Below are 15269 nucleotides of genomic sequence, written 5' to 3'. Positions count from 1 at the left end.
ACTCGTACCTATTAGGGCATCAGGGATGATGGGGTGTGATTTGGGAGTATAGGTAGGAAGCAAATCTGACAACTGAAGACCACAGCAAAGCGGAACTGAGAGCACGTACGACTGACTGGGCTGGATGCGAGAGATAACGATGACGAGGGTATGACAGTGTAGAGGGGTGTACTGAATGCGGAAGAAAGTTTCCAATTGTTTAGAAATAAGGAAACAAGGTCAGGAGATGTTCTGATCAAGAGATGGGAGTACCAATCAAAGGGGGTTTGGCGTTCCTATGATGACAAGGGAGTGATGGTGGCTATGTGTGGGACTGATGGGATTGGAGAACAGATAGATTATGGATTGGGTTGATCCACTAGGTCTAGATGCCTAGAGGCCTAGAAGACCAAGCAGAGCCCTCAAACAGGCCTGTAAAAAAGAAAAAAAATCCTTTTTCTCCTTACTTCATCTGCTGGACTTGCTGAAGCCTGAAAAACTCTGCGGTTTGCACTTCATGCATTTCCTTAGTTCAGTGATGAAGAAACCCATTGGTAAGAAACAATGTAGTATTACAGTCATCTTCCAAAGTGCTCAGTCAGTGGTGTATTTGGCTTACTCTTGTGGTCTCTTCTTAGAAACACAGGAACACAAGTAGGTCATTCAATCCCTCGAGCCTTTTTCATCATTCAATAAGATCAAGGCTAATCATAGAATTATAGAATTCCTACAGTGTGGAAACAGGCCCTTTGGCCCAACACATCCACACCGAACCTCAGAGTATCCGACCCAGACCCATCCCCTTGTAACCCATCTAATCTGTGGTCTAACTCCATATGCCAGCCTTTGGCCATATTCCCTTATAACTTTGCTTAACAAATGATATTTCTGACTTAGGTTTAAAATTGATAACTCATTTACATTCACCTGCTGTTTGTGGAATAGATTTCCAAACCTCTAGCATCCTTTCTGTCTAATCTTTGGACTATATTCCCAATTCCAGAATCCCCAACTAGTGGAAATATTTGATCTTTGTCTCCCCAGTCCTGCCAATATCTTGAAGACTTTGATCAGATAACACCTTAGCTTTCAAAGTTCTAGCATAAACAGGCATAATTTGTAAGATCTTTCATTGTAACTTAGCCCCTGGAGTCCAGGTATTATTCTTTAAACTGACATTGCACTCTCTCCAGACAAATACATCCTTTTGAAGGTATGGTGTCCAGATCTGTTCACAGTAATCTAATTGGTATCTAACCAGGGTTTTACATAGCGGCAGCATAACTTCTCTATGCTTATATTTCAGACCTCTAGTTATAACAGCCAACATTTCATAAACCTTCTTGGGATGTTTTTTTGCACCAGTTTATGGCATTTCAAAAAAAATGCAATTGACCAAATAGCTTTGCACACCCACTGTATATAACATCATAGCACCCAGAAAATATAGTCCAAAAAGGATAAATTCACACTTAATGACATTGAAATACATCTGCCATAGTTTGTGCCCTCTCACATGCCAAACTTCAAACAATTCAATTCATTCTACACGTCAGCAAGAAAGGCTGAAGGCAAAAACTAAAAGAACTGCTGCTGATTTAAATCAGGGCTGGGAAAACTCAGCAAGCCTGGCATCATCTGCGAAGAGAAATCAAAGATAACATTACAAGTCTGGTAACCCTTCCTCAGAATACCCTCAGGAGGACTGAAGGTATTTGATGCATCCAAATTGGTGTACCTTGATTGCAATCTAAATGTTGTGCTGAACACTTGTGCAATGAAATCGGTTATATCCCACTGTGAATTGATTTTCCAACACAGCGGCAGCACCTTAATACTTCACAATTCAATATTCTCCAAAACAGATTATTTGTCCTGTCCAACCAAAGCAGAAAAAAAATCAACTCTATCACTGTGCTTCAATCTGCTCTAAATCAATAACAAAACTAGAAGCTGTTGCTGACAATGTTGTTAAATGGTTTTGATACAGTCAACAAGATTCATCATCACATCCATAGCACCAGCTCTGCCATTCACAAATTAAAGAAAAGTGTATTTAAGAGCCAGGATTTTAAGATATCTTCATCTGCTCCATCATTGACCAGCTTTCCATCATAAGACAGGAAAGGTGTTGCAGCGTTGGAAAAGGTACAGAGGAGATTTATCAGGATGTTGCCTGGAATGTAGGGAAGGTCTTACAAGGAAAGGTTGAGAGAGCTAGGGCTTTTCTCTTGAGAATGACAAAGGATGGGAGATGACTTGATAGAGGTGTACAAAATGATCAGAGGTACAGATCGAGTAGACACCCAGAGACTACTTCCAAGAGTGGAGGTAGCTATAACAAGGGAGCATAGTTTTAAAGTGAGTGGAGGTAGATATAGGGTAGATGTTAGAGGTAGGTTCTTTACCCAGAGCATGGTAGGGGCGTGGAATACATTGCCAGAGAGACCAATGGAGTTGGCCTCATTAGGGGCATGTAAGGGGCTATTACATAGGCATATGGATGATAGTCTGAGGTAGGGGTGGAGATTAGATAGACCTTAGGATTCGGGTAAAAGTTCGGTACAACATCGTCGACCGAAGGCCCTGTACTGTGCTGTGCTGTTCTATGTTCTGTGTTTTGAGTTGTAATGGTCACCAATGATTGTACAATGTTCAGCATCATTCACAACTCCTCAGACCCTGAAGCAGTTGACATTAATATGTGGAAATCTGAAGTTAAAGCAGAAACTCAGCAGTTCTGTCGGCATCACGCAGAGAGAGAAAAACAAAGCTAAGCTACTTCCAATCCAATATGCTCAAACATTCACTCCCTCCACTATCAGCTCCAGCTCACAGTATCAGCAGTGTTTTCTGAAGAAAGGTCACTACACCCGAAATGTTAAGTCTGCTTTTTCTCCTAGATGCTGCTATACCTGCTGAGTTTCTCCACTGATTTCTGTTTTTGTTGCAGTTCGGCAACATTAGTGGGACGCCAGAGGACTGGGTAGCCTTTAAAAACAGCAGAAGATAACGAAAAGAAAAAAAATGAGAAGAAGAAGAAGATGTGAGAGTAAGCTAGCTCGTAATATAAAAGAAGATTGAAATAGCAGACGAACTTGATGGGCACTTTGCTTTAGTTTTCATAGTGAAATTCACTAGTAGCATACCTTTTTTTTGTGAGAATCAGGGAAGAGGTAAACATTGTAACAATCACTAAGGAGTAGGTACTGGGGAAGTTGAAAGGCCTGAAGGTGGATAAATAACCCAAAAGTTCTGAAGGAGATAGCTGAGGACAAGTATTGGTGATGATCTTTCAGGATTCATTAGAGTCCTGGAGGGTCCCAGAGAACTGAAAAATGGCTAATGTAATACTTCTGTTTAAGAAGGGAAAGAGACAGAAGACAGAAAACTATAGGCTGGTTAGCCTGGCATTAGTTGTTGGTATGATTTTAGAGGCCCTTATGAAGGTTGGGTCTTCAAAATACTTGGAAGTGCATGGGAAATAGGGCAGAGTGAGCATGGCTACATCAAGGGGTGGTCATGCCTGAGAAATCTTTTTGAATTCGTTGAGGAGATAATAGCCAAGTGAGACAAAGGAGACCCAGCGGATGTGATCTATTTGGATTTCCAGAAGGCCTTTAGTAGGTGCCACACAGAATGCTGTTAAAGATAGGAGCTCATGGTGCAAGGGGCAAGGTTTTGGCATGGATGGAGGAGTGACTGACTGGCAGAAGGTAGAGAGTGGGGATCAAGGAGTCTTTTTTTTTGAGGATGGAAGCTGGGGAATAGTGGATTTCCTCAGGGATCCAGTTGGGAAAACTACTCATCACATAATACATTAATAATCTGGATGAATGGACTGAAGGAATTGTTGCTAAGCTCACTTATTACGCAAAGGTGGAGGGATAAATAGTGGTGAGAAAATGGGGAGGCTGCAGAAAGACCTAGAAAGCTAGTACAGTGGGGAAAGAAAAGGCAGGTGGAATACAATGTGGGAAAGTGTGAGGTTATTTTGATAGGAAGAATAGAGGCATAGGTTATTTTCTGAACAGGGAAAGAAAACCTGAAACACAATGGGATTTGGGATTCTTTGTTCAGGATTCTGTTAAGGTTAACATAGAGGTTCAGTTGGCAGTTAGGAAGGCAAATGCTATGTTAGTATTCCTTTCAAGGGGCCAAGAATTCAAAGTCAGAAATGTACTTCTGAGTCTGTGTAAGGCTCTGGTCAGACTGTGTTTGAAATATTGTAAGTGATTTTGACCGCCATATCTAAGGACTGTTATGCTGACATTGGAGGGGGTACAGATCATGTTTAGAAGAATTGCCCCGGGGATAAAAGTCTTGTCATATGAGGAGAGATTTTGTACTCTGGGTCTATACTCTATGGAGTTTAGAAAGATGAGGGTAGATCTGAATATAACTCACCCAAGGCTTGGATAGGGTGGACATGGAGAAGATGTGTTCATTTATAGGACAGAGGAGGAATGGACAATGTAGCCTCAGAGTGAAATGCTGACCCTTTAGAACTCAGATGAGGAGGAATTTCTTCAGTCAGAAGGTGATTAATGTGGGTAATTCATTGTCTCAAAGAGTTGCGGAGCCAAGTCATTTGAGTGTATTTAAGGCAGAGATAGATAGGTTCTTGATTGGTAAAGGGATCAAGGGTTATGGGGAGAAGACAGGAGAATGAGACTGAGAAACATATCAGCCATGGTCTAATTCTGGTCTGATGGCTTGTAGTCTGGTGGTCTAACATCCTCTCCAAAGCAAATTCACTCAACATCAAGGTGCTAATCACTCAAAACTAGCTACTATGGGTGGGACATACTTGCAAGGATAACACAAGATTCTCATAGCAACTGCTGTACTCAGAACCTTTTTGCAACAGCAGAACTGCTATTAGAATATTTTCAAAGTATATCTAAAGGGGATAAACATACCCTGACATTTGTGGGATTCTCTGTTATGTGGCTGGCCAAAATCAAAAGCTTCATTCAGTGAGGCACTGGCCACAGCAAGAGATTTCATTGGGAGTACACAGAGGTGAGGTTTGGGCTTCAGGCACCCAAAAAAGACATCTTGAAATGTCCATGCAAATATCACCTTCCCAACCCATGTCAGAGTCTGCAAATCTCAGAGACTATCAAACTGGAGTGGAAGAAAGTTGTCCTGAACCCTGAGGAATTATCCAAGGGCAATGATACTGGCAATAATAACTCAATGATAACCTACTCAGCAATGCTCAAAGTCTGGGCTTTACTTAGCACCTGACCTCATTAAAGCCTTGGAAAACTTGGGGACAAAATATTTGAATTCAACAGTGACAGTAACATCTTTTGACATCAAGAAAACATTTGACTCAGTGTGGTTGTCATCTAAGCATATTATGGTCTGAAATGATTAATGCTGAGGAAGTACTTAAAATAACCACTCACTATGATGATAGCACGCTACTTGGTAGGAGAAAAAAAAGTCTTTAAGTCCTCCTAATATCACCTGTAATAGTGGTTTTCATATCAGTGTATAGTGTACCTTCTAAAGTGTATCTTATTTAAGACAAGATCTTCTTTGTATTAGATTAACCATAAATTTTCCTCTATCATACCAAACCAAGCAGGGCCCTATGGATAGCTAGCCATAGTCAAGATGGTGGTAATAAAATATGCCAAAATGAGCTGCATTGCAGGCAACACCACAAATCATGGTGGCTGGTGATGAACATTACTCATACAACAGTGGTGTCAAGGAGACTAGACAAAGTTGAGGTCACTGTTAACCAGTGTAAATTGTCTGGATTTATACCTTGGACAAAGGAAGATTGATTTATGTGATTGAAAAACAATCGTCTCAGATTTAAGATGTGGCTTTGGATGTTCTTCAGGGCACTCACTGACTGCTAAGTCTCTACCTGGAATGGTACAAAGCACAGAATTTCAGTGGACTCAGTAGTCATCAACCAAAACCATCAATGCATGTCTCGGCTTGTCAAGGTGGCTCAAATTCCAATGATACTGCAAACTGCCACAGAACCGAGGCATTGTAAGAACTGCCAGGAGACCCGGCATTTAGTTGGAAGATTAATTGCATATTGTTACACAGCAGCTGTGCATTGAAAAGATTACCAATCGTTTTGGATGTGTGCAAATGCCTTCACCAGTATGACACATTCGTTGCTTAGACAAAAGCAGCCCATGAGCTGTAAACATCATTTGAACTTCAGATGTGACATGCTATAAAGCCAAATGTTCAATTTGGAAAGTGAATTGTGTACTTAGAGTAAGAAATAGAGGCTGCACTTCAGATAAGACAGAGAATTAGGGTTAGGTTTGGAGTTGAGAAGGGTGCGCATAATTGCGTAACTCTTTTAAACAGTCATTATGTATGAGCAGCTAAATGGCTTCTTTCAGATTTGATTGTCCTGAAATGTCCTGCATATTTCAAAATCTCTTTCTATGTTAAGTAGTCTGAACAGAAATTAAGGCAAAGTAAACCATGCCGACACACAAAATTCATCATGATAAAATTCAAATCCTGACAATTTGGTGTAATGAAGTAAGTTCATATAATTGGAGCAATCTGTAGGTAGGTTCTGAAGAGGGTGAACAGGATCCCAAAGGTTCAGCAGAGCCTTTTGGGAGGGAATGATGCAAAGTTTTTATCATCACAGCATGGGCCAAGTAGTTGATGCCACTGCATGTGACCCATCACAGTCTGGGTCAAACATCTGATTTGTATCATTGCAAATATCTCCTACTTTGTATTGTAATTACACACCATGAAATGTACATTGCATGTACTTAACATAATGGAACTGCTTGTTGCTTTACAGGATCAGTTGAGCCCAGTTGCTTCCTGCTGTCAATTACATGTACTTTTGCAACGAAAATCTATCCTCTAAAGGGCATTTAAGTAGTTATTTATATTCTGAGTGATGCAATTAGAAGTTTAAGTGCATCTAATGCTCTGGTTTGTTCAGTGCCTCAGTCTAATTGAAGCAGGTGAATGTTCATCCAGTTTCCAAAGTGCTTCTTGTGATTTGTGAACTTCTAAATCTTTGCTCACTTGCTTTAAGCCTAATTGTTCCCTTGACATTGATTTTTGTTATACTGTGGGTGTTTTCTGATTGACTGCCCAGCAGTACATTTGTTTCAATGAATTTGACCACCTAGGCGCTCGCTGGGTAAATCTGTGTTCCTACAAGAACCTTATAAAAGGAAGAAAAAGACACCTTCATTTTCATGCATAATCAGTGGCCTTTGCAGCAAATGAGATTGTGCAGCAAATATTGATCTGAGAATTATATCAGTCACATTATGCATGACCTGACATGACTTTTGATGATATCGCCAAAGGATGGTCTTTAAATGATTGAATAAATTGTAATGCTTGATATTTCTACTACTCTTTCAAATGCATCTAGAGATCACAGCTTTTGTTTTATTTTTGGCCAAAAATTAGTTGTGGTGATTTATTCTTACGCAAAAACAGAAAAGACTAACATTTGCATAGGACTTTACACAATTTCAGAATACTCAAAAATGTTTTACACTCATTGAAACTTTCTTTTTGTGGTCACTGTTGCAATACAGAAAACATAGCAGTCAATTTTCACCATTTCCAACAGATAGCATTGTAATAATGGCCTGATAAACAGTGTTAACAATTTTAGTTGATAGATAAATCTTGGTTAGGAGAATGACCTGCAAAGTTGTGACATGGGATCTTTTATATTTGAATGAGATAGCAGACCAGACCTGAATTTAGCATTGCATCCAAACACTGCACCTCCAATAGAGTACAACAACACAGCATTGCTTGAGAGTGGCAGCACTGATAGGTCTATGTAACACCACTTGATTATCATAACCATCATTTCCAGTTTTGAAGTGAAAGTACTGTCACGGTTTTATGGTTAACATCTTCAAATTTACAAGTCTAGATTATGGTGTAAATTATGCACAGTACCTTTTTAATACATTTTTTTCTGCATGACAATAGGCTATTTTTGAAATATATTTAAATAGATAAAAATAAGTAGGCAGTCCTTAAAGAAGTTGGCAGTGATCTACAAATTTTTGTTATATAATAACAAAATATGGGCAGAACTGCCGCAATAATTAAAAGCATCAACAATGCATGGTTGAACATTTCTGGCCTGAAGTCATAATTTACAATATTAGTAACAATGCAGGGTAGCATTTTTCAATGGATGAAAACGAATGAATCAGTACTGCCCTTGCAAAAGTAACACAATTAGAATTTTGCAGAAACATTTCCTGCAGATTGGAGAGTAGCTAATGTAGCCTTACTATTTAGAGAGGGAAGTAGAGTGAAAACAGAGTATTATAAAACGGCGAGTCTGAAGTTAGTAGTGGGGAAGATGCTAGAGTTCATCATCAAGGATTTTATTCCAAAGCACTTAAAAACCATCGTAGAATCAGATACAGAGATAATGGAAACTGCAGATGCTGGAGAATCCAAGATAACAAAGTGTGAAGCTGGATGAACACAGCAGGCCAAGCAGCATCTCAGGAACACAAAACTGACGGTTCGGGCCTAGACCCTTCATCAGAGAGGAAGGCTGCTTGGCCTGCTGTGTTCATCCAGCTTCACACTTTGTTATTGTAGAATCAGATACAGTTACCTTGGATTTCCAAAAGGGAAATCATGCATAAAAATAAACTACTGAAATCCTACAAGGGCATAACTAGTAAAATTGATTAGGGGCAGCCAGAGAATGTGGTTTATCTGAACTTTTAGAAGGATTTTGATGAAGTCTACATAAGTATCTAGCGGTCAAAATTAAACTGTAAGGGATTGTGGATAGTGCTTTGAGATAGATAGAAAATCAGTTAGCATATAGAAAACAAAGAGTAGGAATAAATGGGTCTTTTACTGAATGGCAGACTGTGGCAAGTGGGATATGGCAGAGATCGGTATCGTGACAACAGCAATTAATAATGTATGTTGATAATTTAGATGAGTGAACTGAACATAATAGCTCAAGATTTGCAGATGACACAAAGTTGCGTAGAAAGGTGAGCTGTGGGGAGGATACAGAAATGCTGCAGTGTGATTTGAGCAGGCTGAGTGGGCAAATGCATGGCAGATGCAGTGTAATATTTGGAAATGCGAAAAGTAGGACAGCAAATGATTAGTAAGTGCACAATGCAATAGGCAGTAAGGAATTCAAACTATATGTTGGTCTTCATCATGAGAGGATTTGTTTACAGGAACAAGAATGCATTATGTAGGCATTGTTAAAGCCACACTGATGAAGTGTCATGTAGACTCAAAACATTAGCTTGCCCTCTCTCTATGGATGCTGCCTGGCCCATTGTGGTCGCCAGTAGCTGTTGTTTTCAATACAGATTCCAGCATCTGCAGTAACTTGCTCCAATGTGTATTGTGTGTAGTTTTGGTCTTATTTGAGCAAGTTCTTGCTATGGATGAAGTATTAGCCACAGATGAAGCTAAGACTGTTGCAATACATTGTTACATAATAAAACCCATCCTTTCTTAAATAAAGGTGAAGCTAGGACAATACAGTCTCAATTCATTGTTGTGTGATATAAACCATACTTTCTTAGATAAATGTGATGATTTAGGATTCTTAGTCAGCTGCTAGGCTTCTTGTAGTCAAACATCCAGGAGGCCGATTTTTGGGTGAACTCAGAATTGGACCAGGTTGGGCAGGGTCCGTCTCCCACTATCAAGGTATTCCTGTTTATTATCTTAGCCATTTGGATGATATGCAGCTGGTTCAATAGTTTTCAGTGAATTCCCTTTTCATGTTAGCAGCTTCCCCTGAGTTTAATGGCAGAAAACAAACATGGTTTCCTCATCATGTGATAAAGCAAAAGTTCTCCCAAACAAAAAGAGATGTTTTATATTCTAACCATCCTGTGTGCTGTTTGACATATTGAGAATTTCAGAGCTTGGGCCTTTGTGTTTGAACAACCCATTAATTCTGAAATTGCCCTTTTGAATTAGCCTCAGTTAAGCATCGTCAGTTTACAGTCTCCTTTTGTTCCCTTGAGACAAGGGAATGGTCTAAATACACAGAATAAATTAATTGATACCTTTGTAGTTTTTTGTTCAATTTTAAACTGTATTAACTGAAAATTCATACAAAATTGGAAAATGAAGATTTCCTTTTGGCACAATAAAATTAGAGAAGGCCAGAGAAGTCGGGAAAAAAAAACATAAGCGAGAGGAGAACCCAGAGAGTAGAATCCTTCTGTGATGGAGGTAGCCAGGGCAGCAGGAGAGACCTCTACTCAGGCAGTAGTTAAAGAGAGGATTTGGCTTAGGCCTTCATTTGCCTTGCAGATTGGAAATGGCCAGGCCTGTGCTGCCATCTCTCCAGAGGCAACTGATAAATTGAGAATGAGACTCAGGGTTTTGATCACCTTTAGTAGTGGAGAGTGCCAGATTTATGGAAAATGCTTCTACTTGGGGCTACGTGATAGTTGGACTGAGTGCAACCAAGAATTCAAGAGCGATATTATCAAAATTTGTGAGTGTATTTGTTGGTAAGAAGCTGCTTTTTGGGAATGTGTTTACAGAGCTTATGCCGAGGCAAATGTACAATTTAAAAAGAAAAGATAGTTACTTATATTTCAGATTTCTGCAACACTGAGACTGTGGCAGGTAGCACATGTACAATCTGGGACGTGTCACATCTTAACTGAGGCTAATTCAATGGGACCGATACCCTTTCAGAGAGATTTGTTAGTGCTATTGTGATGGCTTAAACTAGCCTGTCAGAGTGATACAAAATTGTGTTTTAACCTAAATTGAAGGGTGCAAAGTTGGTTAAAGGAAGCAAAAAAAAATCTGCTTAGAGGCTAAAAAAGAGAAAAAGCAACGCCAAGCAACAAGTATGCTTTGGACATAGAAAGAGGCCAAAAAGACTAAATTAAGGGCACTCTATCTAAATGCATGCAGCATAGTAGGGGAATGGTGTGAAACTGATGGAATTAAAAGCTGATAAATCCCTAAAACCCAATAATCAAAATCCAAGAGCATTTAAGGAAGTGGCTCTAGAAATATTAGATACATTGGTAGTCATCTTTCAAATTTTCATAGACTCTGCAACATTTCCTATCGATAGAAGTGTAGCTAATGCAACAATATTATTTATGAAAAGAGCAAAAGAGACAACAGTAAAGATTCAATCCTGTTAGTACATCAGTAGCTATAACCCATTGGAAAGGATGTCAACAATAAAAACTTGGATAACGATGCTCTGACAAAGTATTTATCTGTATTTGCAAATAAGAAATTATTTTCTTACTCAATATTTTTGAGGATTTTACTAACAAAATTGATAAAAGAGATTCGATGGATTTAGTATACTTGGATTTTCAGAAGGTTTTCAATGAAGTCCCCCACGGGAGGTTGTTCCATAAAAAGGCATGTGATTGGAGGTAATATACTGGTATGGATTAAGAATTGGCTAATAGAGAGAGAGTAGGAGTTAATGGATCATTCCTACTGTTGAATGCTGTGATTAGTGGGGCATCACAAAGATCAATACTTGGTCCCCAGCTGTTCACATATTTCATCAACAATAAGGTTTATTGTCCATCCTTAATTCCACCATCTGCTGTGGTGGGACTTGAACACAGGTCATCACTTGGGTCTCTGAATTAACAGTTGAGCAATAATAGCAATAGGCTAGCACCTCCCCTATGCAGCTTTGCTTTGAAGTGGTCAATTAGCCATGATTGTATTAGGCGGCAGGGCAAATTTAACAGGCTAAATAGGCTGCTCCTGTTCCTATGTTCCTGAATCCCTAAACAGTGTGAGAAGTGAGATCTAAAAGCTCAATCTGAAAATGTACAGACATCAAACAGGTTGTGTATTCAGAAAGGAGGTCTAAGCTAAGATACACTGAATTTACAGTAGATTATTGAAAATGATTTATTGATTGTAGGCTGCTGGAGCTGATGAATCTATTCCTCTCTCATTTCTTAAGACCTTAGGATCATAAAATACTGACACAAAAGAATCATCAAGTATAGGGTGCAGAACTCTTTGAACAAGAAAAATTATGCTGTAGAGGCAAACGTACAAACTGTTCGAGAAACTCAGCAGGTCTGGCAGCATCTGTGGAGAGAGGGAGAAAGTCCTCTCTTCACATGTGCTGCCAAATCTGTTGATTTTCTCCAGTGTTCTCTGTGTTTATGTAGGATTTCAACATCTGCAGTATTTTTCCTTTATAGCACAGGGATGTCCTTTCTTTAATACAAAAGGCATAGAGGCAGGTTGCAGTACACCTGATTTCCCTCAGTTAAAATGAGCAAACACCAGCGCATATGTATTTATTTCCTGATCTATACGGTCAGCAACTCGCAGAATCAACTTTCCGATACAGGCTCAACCAATCTCGAATATTTTCAGGAGAGCAGCCTACTGCATTTATCTTCAATAGAATTAAGTATTGAAACTGAATTGAGCTAAAGAGAGAGAGAGAGAGAGACCATATATTACCATCACTAGTCACTAGAACTGTTAGTTGAAATACCATGAGCGTTTCATAGAACCCCTACAGTGTGGAAACATGCCCTTCAACCCAACAAGCCCATACTGACACTCACTGTATCACATCCAGACCCATCCACCTAATCTACACATCCGCGAACAGTGTATGCAAATTAGCATGGCCAATATACCTAGCCTGCACATCTTTGGTTTGTGGGAGGAAACCAGAGCACCCAGAGGAAACCCACACAGACACAGGGAGAATGTGCAAACTCCACACAGACAGTCTCCCGATGGTGGAATCAAACCCAGGTCCCTGGCATTGGGAGGCAGCAGTGCTAATCACTGAGCCACTGAACCACCGTGCAACCCCATTCAATATGCAATCTGTGTCTCGGTTGTTTCATCCAATTATAAACAAAAGCCTTTCAGGAAAAAAAGTTACTCATTTTTTTACGAGAAGCCAAAAATTCTCATGATAAGTTTTATAAATAAGGTACCTTTTTCTTGATTTGTGAAATAATGTAACAACATCGGAGTAAATAACAAATAAAATGAGTGCAAAAAGAATGTATAAGTAAATTACAAGTCAGTAATTCATGTGAATGGAACAGGACATGTAGAAATTGTAAAAATAATGCTCTGATTGGTCTTTCTTAATCATTGAAGCCCCATTGCATGACTATTGTATATTCACATTACTAATATCTGCAACATGGTGAAATGCCCTTTAAAACCGACTTTTCATTTTGTTGAAACTATCCTTTCCTTTGATGACTATTCTGCTGACATTTGAAGATAAAGACCACACTGTGAGATTTAAAAATCAGAAATATTAGCTTTTGACATTGGAAACCTGGTTCTAATCACAAGGATTGTCATTTTTCGAAGTTTATTTTTCCTCCAGTAGGTCAAATAGATATCCTCATACATAACACTGAAAGATTCTTTTGTTTCCCAGGGGCCATGACTTTGCCTGGTGTATGGCATATAATTGACATGAACAACCTTCACCTACCTATCCCAAATGGGTACTCATCATGTGTAAGGCAAGACTGAAAGAAGATTTGCATTTATGTAATGTCTTTCATGATATCATGAAGGTCATTACAATGAACAAAGTGCTCCTGAAGTGTAGTCACTTTTATAAATTGACATTACAGCATCCAAAAAATAAAAAAAAATTATTTTTATATTATAAAAATATGATAAAAAGTAACCTGGCACACAAAGCAACATGATCATGGACCAGGTAACCCCCTCTTTAAGTGATGTTGATTGAAGGATAAATATTGGCTGGGATTTCAAGGATAATTAGAATCCTGTTCTTTCAATAGCACCATGGGTTTTTTTTGTTCTAAAACAAACACTTGAGGTAACGGATCATGTTCCAGTTTAACATCTCATTGAAAAGATGGTCCCTCTGACAGTACAGCGTAGTTCCAGCATTGGGCTGGAGTGTGAGTTCTTATTGTCTCTGCCAGGGAGCCAGAGCCCATAACTTTTTGATTCAGGAGCAAGAATGCCGCTAAGAGAACAGTATATTCATAACTGTGGAAATTAGAGATAATAAAGTGTGAAGCTAGATGGACACAGCAGGCCAAGCAGCATCTTAGGAGCACAAAAGCTGACGTTTCGGGCCTAGACCCTTCATCAGAGAGGGGGATGGGGTGAGGGTTCTGAAATAAATAGGGAGAGAGGGGCAGGCAGATCAAAGATGGATAGAGGAGAAGATAGGTGGAGAGGACTCACACAAGTTAGTTGCAGTGGGAGAGACTTGTCTGTCTCCTTTCAACCTATCTTCTCCTCTATCCATCTTTGATCCGCCTCCCCCTGTCTCCCTATTTATTTCAGAACCCTCACCCCATCCCACTTTTCTGATGAAGGGTCTTAGCCCGAAACGTCAGCTTTTGTGCTCCTGAGATGCTGCTGGGCCTGCTGTTCATCCAGCTCTACCCCTTGTTATCTCGGATTCTCCAGCATCTGCAGTTCCTATTATCTCTGTCGGAAATTAGGTTTTCCTTTAAAGTTGAGTTGTTTTAGTCTTTGGTATTTTGTGTGTCCTTCGCAGTATGAGACCTCATTTAACATTGTTGCAGTAGTAGCTCGTCTCCTACAAAGGTAAACCAAAGATTTGTCAGACATCACAGTACTTCACTGGGAATGCAGTATTTTGGAAAAACAATTTTTTTTTTAAAGAAATGAAAACTAACTTTCAAAAAGAGGTGGGCCAAAGGACAGTGGTCATCCTGGCAACATAGGTAGCTGTCTGTCATCATTGGCAAAGGAGGTTTAGACAGGTGATTGACATAGTACAAATTACTGGTTCCCAAAATATGGTATATCAACAGGTATGGAGGGTCTTGTACGACAGTGCTAGTGTCCCTACCATCGGGCTAGGTGGCACTAACTGCTCCAGAGCTGTGTCACAACATCTGTAAATAGAATGATCAGAAAAGATGTATATCAACCCCAAATAACCCTGGCTCCTCCATTCAACATAACAGCTTCGGGAACAGCAAAGTGTCTCATCTATCATAGTTGGATTCTTTGTCACACCTAAACTATTGCTTCTTCACAAACTCAACAAACTATCAGAAAATTGCTACAAATTGTTGACTGCCAAGATTTCAGCAATGTTATTTCTGCCAACCGTAGATAACTGTGATCACAAGGACACCCCACCCCCACCCCCCAACATCAGCATAACTTAATGTAACACTTATTTTAATTCAATTCCCCTGCATAGACAGTATTACTGGGAAGTAATGAGGAGTGAGATGGTTATGATCTCACCACTTTTGAGCATCAAATATGTG

The sequence above is a fragment of the Stegostoma tigrinum genome, chromosome 5 (assembly GCF_030684315.1).
Source record: "Stegostoma tigrinum isolate sSteTig4 chromosome 5, sSteTig4.hap1, whole genome shotgun sequence".
NCBI lineage: Eukaryota > Metazoa > Chordata > Chondrichthyes > Orectolobiformes > Stegostomatidae > Stegostoma > Stegostoma tigrinum.
This window is presented reverse-complemented; position numbering follows the sequence as displayed.